The following is a 16,961-nucleotide window of genomic DNA, read 5'->3' as shown; positions in this document are numbered from 1 at the left end:
CTCCAACGTTCCAATAGTTCCTTGACCACCAAACGCTGTGTATCACTAACCCTGTTAGGCCTATCTATGTAAACGATTCAGAAAAAGTTCAATTAATTTACATTTTATATAATCGCTATGATATGTATTGTCATATCACCCAGCCATAACATGCATTAATGCTTTAAACACATTTGACAAGGTAAGTAGTAAAAACAATGAATTAACTAAGACCACTTCTGTATTTTCCACTTGTTGGTGATATTTTATTCTTACTTGTTAACTGAAAGCTGGGGCACGTTCAATCTCACACCGGTGCACAACGTTTTGCTACGGTTTCCGGGATGAACGACATGTTTCCTGGAAACGGTGTGCAACGGAATGCAACAGGTTTTAGAAGCGTTTTCTCTTGTTTGGTGGGTGTGTCAGAAATGTCGGCCCAATCAGCGGCAAGATGTAAAAAACCAAGCGTTAGTAAAGAGACAGCTCGCTCAATGGGTTCAAGTTGGAATGTTGTCTTTCATTCTGGACGGCAAGGTCAGTGACTGTAACATTGAGGGTCTTTAACAGTATTAAACACACATTTATAACGATTTCATCAGGCTTCAGAAACATTTAAAAAAGAACACAAAGAATGGCCTCTCAGCTACTGTAGTTGCAACTCTTGCGTCATCACAACAGGGCGTTCAACACATCGCCGTTTCTGTTTAATGAACATTGTGCAACGTTGTGCAACGTTTTGTCGGGGCTGAACGCAGCCCTGGTGTCACGGTTGTCAACCGTGTTCTGTGTGTGTTTGCATGTTTTCTGATTGTTGTCACCTGGACTCTCATTTGTTGATTACCTGCCTTATTATCACCAGCTGTGCCTCATCTTCACTTGTGTGTATATATACCCAGTCTTTTGTATTACCTGTTGCTGGATAATTGTCACTACTTTCATGTCTGTTCCTGTTTCTTCTATTGGATGTTCCTGTGTTACCTGCCCGTTGTTTTATTCTCGTGTTTTGTTTCTCGTTCTGTTAATAAATGTTATTTATTTAATTGTGAACTCTGCACTTGCATCCTAACTTCCTCACTCCTGCATCCCAGTCGTGACAGAATGATCCAGCCATTAAAGGACGCAGCGAGTTCCAGGAGGAGAGCTTCCCCTGAAATTTCTTTGAGGGGGAGTAGTGGACATCGGGATCTACGAGCTTCGAGGTTCCGATGTCCCTTGGAGCTGACCGAGAAGGATCACTCGGAACTTCAGGACAGGCTCAAGCTAGCGGCCACCATGCTCGATTCATTCCCCGGGGTGGTTGCCGCGACACACAAGCCTGTTCCTACGAGCCGTCTGGTCCGGTTCCTGGAAGGTCCACCGCCATGCTCGATTCAGGGCTCTCAATGGACGCCAGGCCCGATTATTTCCCCGGGGTGGTTGCTACCATGGGTGAGCCCGTTTCCCCGAGATGGTGGGAGTCGACCCCTGGGTTGATCGGATCCTCGTCGGTTCCCAGGAGGGTCGAGTCATATGGGTCGGTGCCTGTTCCTGTTTCTTCTATTGGATGTTCCTGTGTTACCTGCCCATTGTTTTATTCTCGTTCTGTTAATAAATGTTATTTATTTCATTGTGAACTCTGCACTTGCGTCCTAACTTCCTCACTCCTGCATCCCAGTCGTGACAGATGGTCTGTGTTAGACACTATTTTAACTTTAATCAACAAGTAGAATTGACCATGACATGCTCACCTTATTCCTGAAATGTTGGATAGTGCTACTCCAATGTATGAAGAGTTTGGTTCCAAACTCAGTTTTTTAAATAAAAAAATCTTGTTGTTTGATTGTGCATTCCAATTAATATCAATCAAGCTGCAGTTGGTTTGTTTTGATTTAGTCCTTCATAACTAAAAAATACATGAGTTCTGGTGCATTTAAAACTCCGGGTATAGAATTGGCAGAAATGGCTCTAGAAGTTACAAGTGTTAAATTCAAAATGACATATTGGTGCACACTTTTGGGACACTCTGAAAATAAACCAGTGTAAAAAGATCTAGAAAAATGTTAGGAGCATGGAAAAAAAGGAAAGAAATGTTTTTTGATGGAACGTACCCAGAATAAGGCAATAAATAAAAATAAAGCTGCAAGCAGCAATTGTGGGGTTAAGCCAAACAATAGATGGACAATCCACAGGTATTGATTGCGATTTCAAGCCACTCGCACATCTCTATGATGTTCTGATGCAGAGATCTAGGTCTTGCTAAACTGTTGCTAGGGAGTGAATTGGAATCCACCGATGATTATACTCCTAGGCATAAGTAAAACGAGCCCAGCCTTGTGTTTCTGCGATGTTCTGATGCAGAGATGCATAGGGTTGCAAAATACATGAAATGCTTTGGTAAGCACTTTGCATACCGATTGTAAAAAAAACCTTTGCTTTATCGAATCGCAAATAACTGCGTCCAGTGTGAAGTCATTCATAGAAATCAATTGTTTTTGTGCAATATTGCCTCAAACATTTTCATAGAATATACTCAGTCAATGTGGAAAGAACTTGATAAAGAGGTTGATTCCGGGCGATACCGGGTCCCTAATAAACGAATAACTAAGACTATGGGAATTAATAAATAATCAAACATCTAAATTATGATCAACAGATAATTGGAATAATGCACAAAATTCTTAGTATATTAAATTGGAGTCAGATATCAAATAAATTAATTTAATCCTGATATGGAATTATTCTTCTAGAAGCACTGAGGAAGGAACGAACACGAGACCCCTTCACCCACTCCACTTGTATCTGTCGTTGGGCTTGTGGGTGGTACCTTACATGTTCAAGTTAAGTCTAGTTATCCAGTCAGAGTTTAGTGTTATATGTCAGAATTTGGTGTTTCATGTGTTGTACCCCCTAGTGGGTTTTTGTTTTGTGAAAGAATAAAGTGTTTTTCTGTTTCTCCCCGACATCGTTTGCATTTGGGTTCATCTGTCCTGCAATCCTTCACATATTCAAGGCCCTAGGAAATATACATACATAGATACAGGTCATTGAAAGTGCTTGAATCTATTTTATGCAAGAAGTTTTCTGGGGAAAAAATCTATATTATTCCCTGTGTAGTGTAGGATAATATCATAAAAATTCTAGACTTTTTAAGCACACGTGCTAAACTGTTCGCTTTAACTGCTTATATCTTCTATATGCGAATGTTGATTCATACCAAAATGCTTTTTTTGCATAGTTGTTTTTTTTTATAATTTTTTTTTTTTGGGCCATTTTTGCCTTTATTAATAGACAGTAGATTTGAGAGACGACAGGAAAGTAGAGTGTGGAGAGAGGGGTATGGGATCGGCAAAGGACCTCGAGCCGGGAGTGCGTTTGCACCATATGTCGGAGCGCTGCCCACTACACCATCGGCTCCGACGCATAGTTGTGTTTGACACATGAAAACGTCTCTGGTTACGTATGTAACTGTTGTTCCCTGAGAAAGGAACGAGACGCTGCATCTCCCTTGCCATACTTCCTGCGTCCCTGTAACGCCATCTTTGGCAATATTTCAGATAGCGATATATTTCCTGGCTCCTGCGTCACCCTGTCTTTGTCATTAAGTCTCACCATTGGTTGAATTTGATATACACATTCAGACGCACTTACCCCTGGAGGCGTCCACAAAGTGTCACTGCAGTGAAAAGGAACTGTAACAATGTATCCTAAAAGGTAACACAATGTAACCTTGCTCTCACTTGAAATCACTGCATGAAAAGTGGAATTTTCGTCAGAATGTGGCACTGTAGATTGCTGTGAAACTCCAAGTTTACGACTGCGCACGACAATTTGCAGCCAACACCGAAAACTGCCGTAAGTTGTCAGAAGTTGACGTGGGTCTTGCTTGGAAGTTGTCCCCCCTTCCCCTAATTCTAGGGGAGGCTTTAACATGTAAATGAACATGCTGTGAGCTATACAAATGCAAATCAGGGTAGCAGCTGGGGGAGTTTTACTCAGGTGACATTCTGAGAGGTTTTAATCTTTGATTTTAAGAAAATCTTTGGTATCAGTAAACTCTTAAATTTTAGTTTGAATTTATTTATTTTTAAAGTATGCTACACTGTTAACACATTGTCTTCATGATGTAAACATCACTTAATATTTTGAGTTATGGACATTTACTTAAAAATCTTAGTTCATTTAACTTTTAAGTGTATAAAATTAATCAAACTAAAACATTCAAGTGAATGAATTTTAGCAGTACATGTTGTAAGGAACACCCATAATCCTTTGTCTCAGAATATTACGATTATTTAAGCTTTTTTACAGAATTAAGAACTAATAAGAACTTTAACTACTTAAATATTTGTTAAAATGTCATAGAGGTTTATGCTCTAATATTATTCATGTTGTTTAGTTTAAAATGATAAATTACCATTTTTGTAAATGAAAGTCCCCGTTCAGGTGATCAGTGTTTATTGACATAAACAACACATTGTATTGTATTGTGTTTCAGTGGAGAATCAAGTTTATTTAATGACTGACTAAGTCATGAGTTTTGTGTTATAATACCATTTATAACACTAAGAGAATTATAATTATACATTAATTAAAAATATAATTTTTTCAACTCAGTTAACTAAGAGGAGATGTTGGACAGAGTAATTCAAAATCAACTTTAAGTTTAATGACAATCATTTATCAAACTTTTCTTCACCATTTATCACAATACTTTCAAAATATTTTTTCCTAATAATTTTTAAACTATCCCTTTAAGTAGATTCAATTTCTCCAGGCTAACAGTGTATATTAATTACTCTGTATGTAATTAGCAATAACCAATGTTAGGTAAAAAAGATACACCAAACTATTTATTTCAACAATTTTAATTGTTTTAACAGAGTTTTAATCAGGCTCAATTTGTGCATTCTATGCAAACACCATCAAACAACATGTCAAACAACAAAATGTCTGTCCGGATGGGAATGAAGCAAGGTAACTTGTGCAATTACATCACAGCTCAAATACTGTGCATAGTGGCATGACTACAGTTTATTGAATTCACATACTGGTAATCCTGCCATACTTGTCCATCATTTACATCTCCTAACACACCCTTTGGCATTTCCTGCTTTCGCCTTTCATCTAATTTCTCTTCAAATCCAAGTCTTTTAACAAGTCCTCCCAGAGACTGCACAACACTCTTGTATCAGTAAGAACGTATTGGATGGACATTCTCTTCACTGCTCAAATATGTAGCCTTGCATAGCAAGGCAGAGCCATATTTCTTCCTTAATGCAGCCCTCTGCTGTGGGTGATTGTAGAACGGGATGTGACCACAAGTCCTGCAAACCTTTGTACCATCCCGTCTGAGCTCATAGGTTTCAGTAAGCATGTACACTGTCATACATTTTGGACAAACCACATACTGTAAGAAGTCGTCACGGAGGATACCAGTCAATTTCATCATGGCCAAAAGGTTCATCATCAACAAGTGTTCTGTTTTTTCACTTCTGGACTGATCACTTCCATGCTCCTCCCCATCTTGTATGTAAGGATAGGCTTCACTCTGCTCCTCAGCAAGGATTTCCCCCTCTTCATCCACATAGTCATCCTATGGAAATTTAAAGGACATATTTAAAACACATGCAATGCACATACTCAGCACCACCATTAGACCATTAGAGATTGAAAAGTCCATCATGAATATGGCCATTTGAGATTGAAAACCCCATCGTTAATATGGTCATTTGAGATTTAAAAAGAACATAATTAATATGGTCATTTCTCATCAATATGGCTATTTGAGTATGAAAAGATTTGAAAACTGTAGTTGGAAAAGATAATGTGCATCTCAAACAGCTAGCTTTATCTTAGTGCAATGAACCAGTTAAGTACTTTGTGGGAACTTCATCCACTTCAACTTCATTTTAGTTTTTTTTATACTTTATAAAGTGTGTTTATACTTTAGTTGCTTTCATTAGTTAACTAACAGAAATTTGAGAGTGGAAAACAATAATGTGGGTGAAACATGTTAGGTTTTCCCATTTTAGCTCTGGATTAGCATGTAATGAACTTTATACTAGTATATCCAAATGTAATTTCATGCTTACCACACAACAGGAGATGTCCAGGAAAAGATGAATGCTTTGGTCATCTGCTGTTTCGTCTGAAAAACAACAAACAGAAGATACCGTTATGCATTATAACGCGATATTCCTATTTAATTATAAATTAATTTATACTATTAAAATAACAACAACAGTGATAATCAAACACATTTAACTAGACCAGGGGTCTCCAACCTTTTTGTGAGCAAGGGCTGCCACAATGGATAAAACATGCTGGATGGCTACTTTTTGATATAGCATACTCAAAACGTTTTTGTTTAACTTGTTGATTTTATTTTACTTGTTGATATGTTTTAGTATTGTTTAAAATGTTAACATACGTAAAGCAAGCCAAGCTTATATAAAAATATGTAATTATGCTCACCGTTGTCTGAACTGCAATTCGCTGGGTGCATTTCTTCAAATTCTTCAATCACTTTTTTTTCTGGGTCCTCGGATTGCATTTCACTTTCACCAATCTCTCTAACTCCAGTAAAGTTATCCTCCGGGTCTTTACACATGACAGGACATCACTCACAGCGGGTTCATGACTGGATAGCAGCAGGCTCTGTACGTTATCTGACCTGACGTAGTCCTTTTGGATTTTTTCTCCCAAACTCCATTTTTGAAATAGCGCTTTCTGCGGTCAAAATACTGTGTATGACACAGTTCAGTGTTGCAATGTTCACAGAAGCGCCCATAGATATGTATATAAAGGCTAGATGGCTCAAGGCGGAGTCCCTAACGGCATCACCTGGCGGCCATCTTACGACAGGGCGCTCGCTCACTCGTAGCATTGAGTTTAATGGTGCAGGTACTTTTAAATGACCATAACTTGCTCAATTTTCTACCGATTTTCAAACGGTTTGGGTTTTTGCAAACGTTATTAATGTGGCTATAATTCTGGATGCTTTAACATGTTTCATGAATTTATTTTTTCATTTTTAGTATAGGTATGCAGTGTCATAGGTACATCTTTGACGTTTATAACAAACCAAACCGTTTGAAAATCGGTAAAAAATTAAGCAAGTTATGGTCATTTAAAAGTACCTTCATCATTAAAACTCAATGCTACGAGTGAGCGAGCGCCCTGTCGTAAGATGGCCGCCAAAATGCGGACGTTGCACTCAATTGGCCAGCAGCGCGGACGAGCCATCTAGCCTTTATATACATATCTATGGAAGCGCCAAGGTCGTTTCTTCAGTCTTGGGACTTCCATCTTTCAACTGACAGCACACTGTGTTGATATCACACAGAGCTCCCGGCACATCGCGTTTGTTGTTTATATCATACGCATGCGCGCATGTCTCACAAGATTTTCCTTATATCAATAACCTCGCGTGTGATTGGAGGAGCCCGACAGGCTTCTCGCCTTCGTCCAATCGCGTGCGAGGTCATGGCCACGGCTCACACAGCAGTACAAGAGGAGCATTAAGAGATGTTTGGTTGGGTGTTTGTAACTCTCCAAGAAGAGAAGACGGGTGCACAATCCCAAGATTGCGGTAAGAATGATTTTATGTAAAAGCATATTTTTAAGTAGCCCAAGCTGTGTGTTTTATTGCTTAGAGGTTTTTGTCTTGTAATTTTTAGGAGGCTTACGGCGTCTCTGAGGCACACTGCAGGCGCTTTGAACCAGAGCAAAGGTAACGTTACGATTTAAAGAATATGCTTTTATTCTTGTATAAGGAAATAGGTACGTTAATAGATCCGATCTTAAACCCGCACATTTTGTTTTCACAGACTAACGTCGCCTCATAACGAAGCCGTGACCTCCTATTTGGTTGGGGCTATTTTAGCAAGTCCACATTTAACTGCTGAGAATGACGACATTGTTTGTAAGTATAACTTCTAATGTTTTTCCTCATTTCTTGTTTAATTGTACCGTGACTCTGTTTATTAATACCAGTCTCATTTAATTGTTTTCCAGCTGCCTGTAAGACGTATTATGAGTCGGTTCGCCGGAGCTTCAGATACAAACAACCTGAACTCGCATCGCGGGCGGAAAATGCGAAAAGTTTAGCTCGGAGTCGATCCAGAAGAAAAAGGGTAAGATTTATTATATTAGATCAGTTTTTTGTCAATGTGAGTATTTTTCTGGTCACTTATTGTCTTTATTGATTATATTACAGTTGCTGGAAGCGAGACGAAGTGTGCTGGCTGAGGGTGAGATGGACATTTGAAAGTGCGCCACCATAGATCTCATGTCTGATGAAGACGGCATTGTTGACGGGGTGTCTGGATGGATTGTGCGGCCACCGCCCTCTCGCAGCCTGGAACTTTCCGAGCTCTGTGCCACGCTGCAATTCAGATTAGAGGCGATACCAAAGTACAGGGCAACTCACCATATACGCCTGAAAAAGTGACTTTTTTACAACGTTTTTGATTTTTTTTCAACACTTTGAAAAAGATTTTTAGGGATCTTTCCCGAATGTCTTAGGCACTTTTTGACGTGTTTGGAGGACAACATAAGAGACATTATGCTGCTTTGTACATAGTTGTGTGTTTCTAATTAAACCTCTTTCTTTGAATAAACAGCTGTGTGTTTATAAATAAACCTCTTTGTTTGCTCTTATATTTCTTGATGGTGTGAATAATGAAGTACATAGCACAATGACATTATTATATAAAAAATTAATATCACATAAATTATATATTTATTATTATTGGGGTTTACATTTATAATGAGCCAGGGTGCCCAATAACCCCCCTCTTTAGAGTAACGGCCCGACTTGAATTTACTCACTCGGTATTGGCTGAAGCCACTTCTTTTAAACAAGAAAAATCCCTTGTGATTGGTTTGAAGTGATCTGCCAACCATTCACGGGAGATTTTACTTGTTTAAAAGTAGTGGCTTCAGCCAATACTAAGTGAGTACATTCAAGTGGGCAGTTACTCTGGTTTCGCTGCTATTCACATGCTAATTAGACTAGAGACGCTCTACCTGGCCGGCAGAGGTTTCGCTGCTATTCATATGCTAATTAGAGGCATCGTACCCCCGCAGGGCTCTCCACCTGCGTCATGGTTCGTTTACGACAATTTGTGACACAGACGAACGCGACGCTCGCTGCCTGTAAATTGAGGAAAGCTGCCGAAAATTAGGGAGATTTTCGGGAGCCTACAGGCGCTTACGGGGACGAAAATCCCACTTTTCATGCAGTGAATGTGTCCCCACATTCAGTCCTTGAATTTGAGGGTTTTGAACCTAGACAGTCCTTGAAAGGTCCTTGAATTTGAAGTTAACTAAGGTGTGGGAGCCCTCAAATGTATTTACCCAAATGCTTTAAAATACAATCATATTTTGTATTTCACATATATATTTTCAATACATGGATTTAATGCTGCCCATCTCTGCCTTTAATGTACTTACATTTATTACATTTATATTACTATTGTACTGAATATATTTATATTACCATTGTACTGAATAGTTTCTACACTGTGAATTGTTTAATCTTGTGATTTACGTTTATGTATGTTTGTAGGTTGTTTTGTAATATTGATGTAAATAAACAACCATACAGACACCTGATGATCTTCTCCATTAGCTGTAGAAATCGGGTCTGGCTCTTAAATGGGTAAAGTCCTTATTTTCATTTGCAGTTTTGCATTTGTACTTGATTTGTTTTGTAAATAAGACTTAAAATGACAGCTGTTGTTACAGGATGTAAGTTTTTCTGGAGGTCAAATGACATGAAATGAATACAAGAAACTATAAGTGAGGTTGTGAGGAAGGAGGAGACTGAAATCCAAGCAGATAGAAGAGAAAAGAAGAGAGTAAGGAAAAACACTGAGTAAAAATCTTCATATCTAACTCCACACAGGTATGTTATCATCATAATAACCCATAAGATAAAGATCTCCCTCTATTTCTCTCCGTTTCTCTCTCTCATATTTCTTTTGTTCATTCATCTCTCTCATCTGTTTAATGATCTTTATAGAGTCAGAGATGGAGAAACTCATTCATCTGATTTTAGTTTGTGGTGAGTACAGCAGCTGACACACATCATGATGTTAAAACACAAGATCTTAACATTATAGATGCTGTCTTTCTTCATTCAAATCTTTGACAGTTTTTTTAAGTTAACAATGAAAGAATGTTGTATAAACATTTTGTATAAACCTAATTTAACTGATTTCCCATCCTAGTCTCACTGTTAATACGTTACGTAACTTTCAAAAACACAAAACATTTTTTGTATGTTTATATAGATGCTGAAGTGTACAATGTAGACGTTTTTGCAACACATAATGGTAGCATTATTACATTTGTACAGCTAGTGATGGGAAAGTCAAGCCTCGAATGATTCACCAAAACTTCCCCTGAATGTTTCTAACTGAGATTCAAAGCTTCGAGTGTCGAAAAATCACCATCTGTTGGTTAATAAAACATAAAGCAGTCGCTTTTGGAAGAAGCTCCATCTAACGAAGCAACAAGATAATGAAATTCAGATGATTTTTAATGTTATGTGTACAAATAAAGAGTACAACATATGTGCGAATGAACAATGTAATACATTAATTTAACTATTCAAGTGTGGCAATAATTTTTACCATAAAGATTGTATAATTTCTTTTTAACCATTTTATCGATAATGTTACCACCTTAACCCTACCTCAAAGCTTAACCTAACCCAAACCTTTTACCAAAATATAGAAAAAATATAGGAGTATAACAGTATAAGCCGCTAATACAGTCATATCCCTTAACTTACCCCAAACAGTTAATTAAAAGCATGTACTGTTAGAAATAAAAGCATAACAGACAGACAAGTGCAATCGTAACAACTTATTTATTGTGAAATTTCAAAAGCAGAACCAAAAGTAGTTAAAATGCAGATGTGCTGTAGACACTGTTCTCTCTGAAAACTAGTGATAGGAGTAACGCGTTACAAAGTAATTCCACTACTTTTAGCAGTAACGAGCATGTAACTAAGTATTTTTTTGAATCAAGTAACACAATTAGTGACATTTAAATGAGTTACTTGCGTTACTCTATTTTGTAAACTATTAACACTTGCAGACAAGATATTTCTGATCCAACATCACAGCGCCATGGTGGGCGGCGCAAAGAATCATTAAACTTCATTATGGCCGATAGTGCGTAAAAATGAACATGAAAAATCAAAACGGGACAACATACCTTTGTTTAAAAATTGTGTACGAGTCATAATTCCATCCAGTTTCATGTTTGTAAATTATCTTTGCCATGCAATCCCAGTATGACATTAACTTGCATTTGTAGTCCACAAAAGTAATAAATCTGCAAAATGTTAATATATTCTTAGATGTTTAAATCGGCCTTCATGGAAGAGAACGATCTGCATTTAGTTTCAGTTTTGGTTTCACTCGCTCCGTATCTGACAAAACAATCCACTCGCTCTGTGTCCGTTTGACAAACAATCCACATACTCGGTTTTCTGATTAAATATCTTCCTTTAATTTTGTTTATCATTTAAATCAAACATAAAAATATACAAAAAATATATGATCTTAAATATCACGGATGTGCTAAAGAAAACTGTGCAACTCTGTATTTCAAAGAGCGCACTAACCGCAAACTTCACAGTCCCCAAATTCTTAAAGGGACAGTACACAATCCATATAAACAACTTTACTAAAATAATGTAGTACATAACCAAACTAACAAAAGAGTGACACCCACTGTGCCCCACAGCTTATCAATTTATCGTTTGCCTGTTCAGTATTGTTTATATTTACATTAAAAAACGCAGACATAAAAGTAACTTAAAAGTTACTTTTCCTAGTAACTAATTACTTTTGATATACAGTAACTGGTAAAGTAATTCAATTACTTTTAAAAGAAGTAACTAGTAACTGTAAATAATTACACATTTTCCGTAACTTGCCCAACACTGCTGGAGACACAGAGAAATCTTAAAGTTATTAATCCACCTGAACATTAATCCAGATTCTTTCTGTCAAGGCACACATTTCAAATTTCAAAAGTACATCGACTGAAAGATGGCAATGTTGCAAATCTGTGAGCCAATGAGCAATTAATATCACTGCTGTAAAGCCAGGGGCGGAGTGGGACCCAAAAATCTACCGGGAAATTTAGACCACCAGCCCACTGTGGTCAAAAAAAGAAAAAAGAAAATGGTTCGCTGTAAATAAGCAAATGCTGAAATCTAAAATTACAATAAAATGACTGCACAACAACATGAAATACCAAGTGTAATAATTATTATTAAAAAGATCTTAAAGTCAACAGTTCCCTACTCTTAGGTAAGCTAAAGCTTACTTCGGTTGCAAAGCAGTTGTTTATAAAATTATTAAGCCTGTTTGGAGAGAGATATTTTATGTGACAAAATGTCAGTCATCGTGTGACAACGAAAATATAACGAGGCTTAAACTAACTTATGTGTTGTTGTCAGTGAACAGGCTGTTAAACTGTTGGCTAAGTTACAGACACTTGTGAAAAACTGATGAGGATTATCTGGGAAACATTCTCTAACAGCAGTCAAGTTGTCATTGTTTGTGTCAAAGTTGTGCATTTGCTGTAACATTAAAATAGGAGATCAGACTTACTCTGTGCATGATGCTCGGAGCTCCATTCCTCTGTGGGTGTGCGAGGCTATGCTTTTTTATTGGTTGTTGCGTTAAATCTTACGCAGATACAACAGTCCTATTTTCTGATTGGCTATTGTGTAGCCTTATTTTTTGATTGGCTGACAGAACTCCAAGGAGACGGGCTTGATAGAGAGAGCGGTGCGGCCAGATACATTTTGAGCGCTGAAGCATATTAAATATATGATAAATAGTTTTTAGTGTGGCCGGAGTGCATGACTAAAGACTGAAAGCACGGCTATTATCAGACGAGCCCTCACAGCCTTAAAACACTACCGGCCCACCAGGAAAAATCCCGACTCCCCCGATTGCCACTCCGCCAGTGTGTAAAGCAATGTGTCGCAAAGCTTTTTGAAGTTCAATATTAACATTTATAACAAACGCGAGATTTGACGTTTACGGTCGGTGACAAAGATCGCTGGAAAAGAGCTGAATTTTGATCTGTTCCTTGCATTTGTATGAATTTTTAAGATGTGGACTACAGCAAATAAATAAAATTAACATCTTTTGTTTTTGTTTTGTTATGTTTTATTGTATAGTAGAAAATGTCTTGTGTGTCATTGGAAACTAAATATTACATAAATGTTATTTCTTTAAAAGTTTTTTATGGTTTATATTAAGTAACTTTCTGAAAGTCATGAACATTTCATTAGGTAAATGAGTAAACCGTCTTAAATAAATAAGTCAGAAAAATATGACTGAAAACATGCCATTAATATGAGTAAGAAATGCCAATGACTGAGATTTCAGTATTTATGAATAGAAATACGTACAAATCTGTAAAGCTGTTAATATGTAAATGCTAAAAATATTAGTCCTCTCAACATGTCGATATTATACGTTTCAGTGTGTATGAAAATGTACGTGTGGCACAACCACACTTTATGTAAAAATAAACACATATTCACATGAGATCACATTGCTGATTTTCAGATATGAAATATGATCAAATATATTAAACACTTTTTTTTCAACAGTTCTCATTTCCATACCAGAGAGTTTAGAAGGTAACATGTTTATGATATTTCACACAAATGTAATGTTGGAAATGTTCTTGTGCATCATTTCTGATCATTACCTATTTTCTTAGTGGTTATTGACATTTTTGCTGACATTTTATTGAATTATTTAAGAATGTCTTGAGATTTTAAGTGAAACTTTATACCTTGTTTATAATAATTTGATTAAACATAGATTGTAGATTAGATATAAAGTATCAGATGGATATATTTAAATTATATATTGAGAAGGGAAGTGTTTAGATCACTTCAACCAGATCATGAGGGTTGATGAGATTAAGATATTATTGGTAATTTATCACAGATGTGTTTATATCTTCACACTGACTGTTCAAATGTCTTTGATTTATTTTCTAGAGAATTTAGCACATAGAGGAACAGTCACACAGTCATCCACATATTCCATCTTTGTAGCTCAAAATGCTATAGATGGTTTAAGATATGGATCAGGTGAAGCTGCACACTGCTCCATTACTGGAAATGAATGGAGTCCATGGTGGAGGTTGGATCTCTTGGATTATTATGAGATTAGTACAGTAGTCATCACTGCTAGATCAGATTGTTGTCTTTGGGAAACCAATGGATTAGAGATTCGTATTGGAAACTCCACTGTAAACAATGGAAACAACAATCCCATGTAAAGTTATTCATGACATCAGTTTATAGATATCATTTTAAACACTTCTAGAGATTAACTGATTATCTCTCATTCTAGATGTGCTGTAACTTCAGGTTTTCTAGGTGGTCAAACTATCAGTTACTCATGTGGTGTAATGGTTGGACGTTATATAAATGTGGTCATGACTGGACTTACATCTCATCTCTCTCTCTGTGAGGTTGAGGTCTATGATACAGGTGATTACTGACACTCAATTCTAAACCATTAGATAGGACTGGGATTTATTTAACAAATTTGATTTTGGAACTATTATATTTAAAGGCACAATATGTAATTTTCACTGTCACTAGAGGTAATTAAATATCAAAAGCTTGAAAACACTGTGTAGTAGCATGAAATGAAGGAAGATGTCATCTTCACCTCCACTGCTGATTGGAAAATTACTAGGGCTGTCCTCGACTAAGGATTTACATATTCGAATCAGAATTGTCAAATCTTTTCATAGTCGACCAATAGTCGAATCATCTATGTGTGTGCATGGGTTGGGAGGGGGTCAGACCAGGTACAAATTAACAACTTTTATTTTCTTTCACAAGCAGCACACATAAACAAGTCTCTGAAAAAGTGACCAAAACTGTCTTTCAAGTGATGAACGAAGACAAAACTGACGATGCATTTATATATTTTTAAGGTAAAATGTAAGGCAACATTTGTCTAATTATTCCTCATAACATTTTAAAGCCACGATCTACAGAACATCACACAAAAAAAAAACATTTTGATAACTAAACCTAAAAATATAACAAAGGTGATCCTGCCTTGGAAACCTCGGCTAATTCAGTGCTTTTATTTAATTTGGAGATTAAGCGCCTCAAATCAGTCATGACCAAAAAAAAGGACAAATGAGAAATTACAAATAATTTGTGATTGTTACTGCAAATTATAAAAACCAAGCTTTATATACAATTCATAAAAACACTGAAATTAATGATTTTATAGACACTGCGCGTTATTATTTAGCACAGAAATACCTGCTTGCTTTCACTTTGATCATCTCCATTCACTTTAGATACAGAAACAACTGATGATATTATTTATTTCAGGAATCTCTTTTCTATCATTTGAAAGTGAACACCAACCATATTATTAAATCACAAGAAAGACAGTCGTGTCAGGCAGAAATAGGTTCGGTGCAGATATTTTCCGTTTCATCACCGAAATTTAAAGAAATGGCTTACCTGTTTTGTAGTTTAACTTTTGACAAGATAACCACAATGTTTTAAATACATTTTAAAAACGTATACCCGTCGAAAACATCAGTTTTTTAATGTTTTAGTTTGATGAACTTCTAAATATGAGACGAAGAGCACCTAGCCCGTTCGGCTAAATTGCATGCGCCAGCATGGCCAGAACGCAATAGCGCAGCAACATCGATACAACGAAAAGCAATCCAAAATGTACAGACTTAAATTAGATCAGAATTTACGTTTATAATAAATACATTTTTTAAATAAAATAAGGTCAGAAGTAAAGTGCAGAACAAATGTGCAAAATGCCTCAAGTGCACGAAAACAAAACACAAGCCAAATAGATAAATCAGATAACCCAGAGTGATTTATAAATAAAATAAAGAAATTATTAAAAGAATGAACGTATAGCCAGAATTACCAGCTTTTTCTTTTAAATGTAAAAACAAAGAAGCAATGGTTTATTAACAAAGAAACCTCTTATGGACGTGTAGCCCTGTCATCGGGGTTGCTGGATTTATTAATGCATTTTAAAAATATTTATTGAAAGCTGATACTTCACATATTATTTGCAGAATTATAATAATATGCTGTATATTAATATATTGTGAGAAAGCTGTTAAATGTGAAATCAGATTTGTGCACAGAGCACCCATATATGGCCAAAATTAAAGGATACTCATTTCATAACACATCTGCGACGATTCGACTGTGAGATTGGTAGTCAAATCAGGCTTCTCCAATCGATGCATCGAATCTTCGACTATTCGGGGTCACCCCTAAAAATTGCATAACATAATGGCAGGGCTGTAGCTAGAGAATTCTGGGCCCCATGAAAAACTATATATGTGGGGCCCCCCACCACCACCCTCAACCCATATCATATACTTTATAGACCAGTTCAAATGATGTAAACAACACTGGTCCAGAAACACTTCCTGTTACAGTTTGTGACAGTTATTTTTTTATATTACATATATTATTATCTTTAAGATGTTTGTTTAACTTCAGTTAATTTAGGTTTATATGTTCTGTTGGTTTATTTTATCCCAACGTTTATCTAGTGTTAAAAACGAAAACAGGAAGTGCTTCTGGACCAGTGTTGTTTACATCTTTTGAACTGGTCTATAAGAAATGAGCCTTTAGGCTAAGTATGCATATAAATATTACATCAAAACAGTGCCATTGAGCCATAGCCTGTAACTCTAAAAAAAATTTAAATCACCATGCAACTAATACAGTAATAACAATAGATAAGAAATTGTCACATAATAGTTAATACCGCTTTAGTTACCAGCAATATGATAGCTTTTCCAGTTTTTCCAATAGTTTTATCAATCTGTTATCAAAGACTCGAAGTAAAAATTCAGAAATGAAAAAGAATGCAGTCAAATGTACAAATCAAACTACTTAAATTTAAAATACTTAAAATACTTAA

General features: G+C 36.4%; 1 protein-coding gene and 1 long non-coding RNA gene across 2 annotated transcripts in view; both read left to right on the top strand.

The window, feature by feature from the left end:
- The window catches only part of LOC129453586 (uncharacterized), a 110,957-nt gene that overhangs the window by 32,577 nt on the left and 61,419 nt on the right, over positions 1–16,961 (top strand). The window lies entirely within an intron of this gene.
- LOC141353368 (uncharacterized) lies at positions 7,647–8,604 on the top strand. Its single transcript, XR_012360463.1, has 4 exons — positions 7,647–7,693; positions 7,791–7,885; positions 7,978–8,096; positions 8,180–8,604. It is a non-coding gene; the product is annotated as an uncharacterized lncRNA (long non-coding RNA).

This window comes from Misgurnus anguillicaudatus, chromosome 21 (genome assembly GCF_027580225.2).
Source record: "Misgurnus anguillicaudatus chromosome 21, ASM2758022v2, whole genome shotgun sequence".
Lineage (NCBI taxonomy): Eukaryota > Metazoa > Chordata > Actinopteri > Cypriniformes > Cobitidae > Misgurnus > Misgurnus anguillicaudatus.
The sequence above is the reverse complement of the archived record's forward strand: the minus strand, read 5'-3'. Positions and strand labels throughout refer to the sequence as shown.